The following is a 3,781-nucleotide window of genomic DNA, read 5'->3' on the forward strand; positions in this document are numbered from 1 at the left end:
AAAAATCATAAAACATTTTTCATGACTTAATGAAATATTTGTTCCTTTACATCTTATAAGGACTTTTTCCAAATTTTCTAATGCCTCTTCAAATGAATTACCATAAACTGTAAAATCATCCATATAGACCTCTACACAATCATGGATTAGATCAAAAAAGATTCCTAGTACTGCCCTTTGAAATGTTGCGGGTGCATTACATAATCCAAAAGGAAGTACTCGGTAAGCAAAAGTTCCCCATGGACAAGTAAATGTGGTCTTGTCCTGATCTTCAGGTGCTACCTGAATCTGATTGTAACCACTAAAACCATCCAAAAATGAAAAATACTTTTTGCCTGCAAAAGTATCTAATACCTGATCAATAAAGGGTAGAGGAAAGTGATCCTTCAAAGTTGCTTTGTTCAATTCCCTGTAATCAATGCAAACCCTCCATTTACCATTCTTTTTAGGTACTATAACCAAGGGAGAAACCCATCGGCTATCTGAAATTGGATAAATGAAGTTTACCTTGAGTAGTTTTTGGAGCTCTTCTTTCACTGTCTCCCTAAGGTTTGGATTCATCCTTCTCTGAGGTTGTCTAATTAGTCTACTGTTTTCTTCGATGTAGATGTGATGAATGCAAGTCTTAGGGTCGATACCTTTCATATCGGTATACTCCCATGCAAATGCAGTAGAATGCTTTTGCAAGAGTTTGGTTAACTTTTCTTGTTGTGATCTTTCCAAGTTTCTGTTGATATTCAATGTTTTCCCTGGAAGGATCTCAATGGTGGAACTACCAAACTCTTCCATAGAGAAAAGAGACATCTGTCTAGAGGATAGACACTCAATGTCAGAATCCAACTGAAATTGTGTGTGGTCATATTCTGAAGATGGTTCAAATTTTTCTAATGTGTTCAGAATTTGACTATCTTCACTGATCTCAGAAATGGTAAAGACAGGTTGTATAGTATCTTCATCATCGACCCACTCATCTTCTTCTATTTCTGTTATTGCCTTTGCTGGAGGATACAGATTGAACTTTTTTGTTGAATTACCATCTGAAATATACATATCCCCAGACCTACAACTGATAAAAGCATCAGCTGTCGCTAGCCAAGGTCTTCCTAAAATAAGAGGATGTCCTCCTAGATTACTCTTGGGAGTTAAAATCATGAAATCGACTGGATATTCCCAAGAGTCTAAGGAGACTGGAATGTCTTCTAATACACCATCTGGTTTGATAATTGATCGATCTGCAAGTTGCAGTAAAGTAGGTATAAAGAGAAGATTAGGAAGTTTTAGCTGTTCCATAGTCTATCTACTCATAATGTTGATAGCAGCCCCTAAATCAATCAGAGTATTTGGAATTTCAATTCCATTGATATGTGTTTTGACAATTGGACTACCAGGATCTATATACTTCTGCATGGTAATTTTACCCATCATGATATCTGCAATTTTTCCTACCAGGTGGATTCTTCTTGTGTCTCTTGGTTTCTTTCCTGGTCTTTTAAGGCTCAACTCCTTTATTGTTTTTGCTAGAATAGGAATCTCTTTAATGGCTTGTAACAAGGGAATCTTGATACAGACATTCTTCAATTCATCTAGAAAATTATAGTCAGGCAACCAAATTTGTTTTTCCACTCCTTTGTCAATTTGTAATCTTTCAGGAAAAGGAGGTGTGGATAAAGATGCAGGTTGCTCAACTATGGGAGTTGTGGGGGTTAACTCTTTTTCTTTTTCTTTTTGAGTGTTTGGGTTTTGAAGAGATGCTTCAGAACCTTTATTGGCTTCAAGAGAATCTTCCTCAAAAATGCTTTGCTTTTGAGCATTTATAGAAGGCTTATCTAGGACTCTACCTGATCTGAGTTGTACATCATTGAGAGGAACAATCATATAGGCAGGAAATTGTTGACCTTCCATCATGTAAGCATTTTGAGGGTTTTTGTTATTGGGGTTTGGCAATGGCTGAGAAGGAAGTTGATTTGACTTTTGTTGGAATGGAAGCAAGAGTTGAGAATTTGGATTCTGTTGAGAAGGTTGTTGTTGTTGTGGAAATGGCAATGATAGTTGTGGATTTTGATTTGGAAGTTGTGGAGCTTGTTGGTTTTGAAAAGATGGGGGATATTGATAAAATTGAGCAAATCTCCCATAAGGATTTTGCATACCTTGTACCCATGATTGAAAAGGATTTTGAGGTTGGGACCAAGGTTGTTGCCAAGGATTCCAATTTGGTGGGGGTTGAAAATTCATAGAGTTGCTAAACCCTTGATTTTGTTGCCCCTGCCAAGGTCTCCTTGCAACAAAACAGAGAGATTCGATTGTATTTGGATCTTCTTGAAAGACAGCTTTGAGCCCAGGAATTGAAGGACAATCCTTGGTCTCATGATTCTCTGAACAAATTACACATGTTTCTACAACTTTTGCATCCAAGGGACATTCCCTTAGAGCATGTTTCTTCCTACACTTTGGGCAAAATATGGCCAAAGCCTCAGCTTCCGCTTTCTGCTTATTGTGAATCTTAAGGGTGTCTAGTTGCTCACTAAGACTCCCTAAGATGTCAGTTTTGAATTCATCAAGCATGTTTCCAATCTCAGCCCTACTTACTGATCCAGTTGCAGATTTGTTTGCTCTGATGAGAGAAGGATCTCTAGGCCCTTTTTGAGTTTTAGATTTCCCCCTTGAGAGATGGACACATAACTCTGCTATATCATGAAGTGGAAGTTGAGATATGTCTCCCTTTCCCATCATGTTCAAAATATCTATCCATTCATCTCTAATGGCTTTTAATAGAAGGGCTTTCAAGGTCTCCTCATCTAAGTTACTCATTTTTGCTCTTTTCAGCTTGTATTGAAATCTTTAACGTAAATCTTCCAAGTTTTCATCTTCTCTTTGCATCATTTTGAATACCTCATCCTTGTGATTGGTGGGCATACAATAGTCCAGGTACCTATCCAAAAATGTTTGTTTCATATCATTCCAAGTCCTAATGGATTGAGTGAGTAATCCCATGAACCATTTCAAGGCTGCTCCTTTAAATGTTGAAGGAAACAGTTTGAGTTTTTGAGAGTCTTCCAGATAATCATAAGTTCGACACACGACCTCAAACTCAAATAGAAATGTTTCAGGGTCCTCATTCCTTAACCCATGGAAGTTTGGGAGGACAGATGGTGAGATGTTTTTCATTGTGGCTCGGGAGTCCTCATCGACTATAGGAAATCCGAATGAGTTATCCCCATCCCTATTTCCCCCAATGTTACCTCTACCTCCTCCATTGTTTCCTCCTCCTCCTCTACCTCTACCTCTACCAAATCCAGTTGCTCCCTCCTCTGTCATGGTAGTTTCCCTGGAGACTTCAGAGTCTTCTGGTTCTTCTACTAAAGGTGAATGAGAAGGAATTTCTCCCTCTTCTTCTTCAGATGATTCTACTTCTTCAATTACAATTTGTCTCTCTGTAGAAGGAAGGAAAGGATCTCTTTCTAGTTCAGATTCGATGGAAGGTGTGGGAGAGTCGACTCCTGCCTCTTGAATTCTAGGAATCCTAGGGCTAGGAGTGTAAGTTGGAGATGATGGAGGTGTCTCTTGTCTTTTCCTTGAAGTAGATGGAGTTGTAAAAATTGAACTCTTGGCTCTAGCTAAAAACCTTCCCCTAGAATCTCTTGCTCTATGCATGTCATTTTTTTTTATTTTTCTTCAAGTCGGGCTAATAATTCTCTTTCTGATCTTCCAGGTCACTCTAGGTGCAAGAAGAGAGCATACTCAAGAAACTATTAAACCAATAACTTTCTCTTTTCTGATCCTC

The sequence above is a fragment of the Pinus tabuliformis genome, chromosome X, assembly GCF_031772625.1.
Source record: "Pinus tabuliformis cultivar Carrire ecotype Pingquan chromosome X, CPIR1, whole genome shotgun sequence".
NCBI lineage: Eukaryota > Viridiplantae > Streptophyta > Pinopsida > Pinales > Pinaceae > Pinus > Pinus tabuliformis.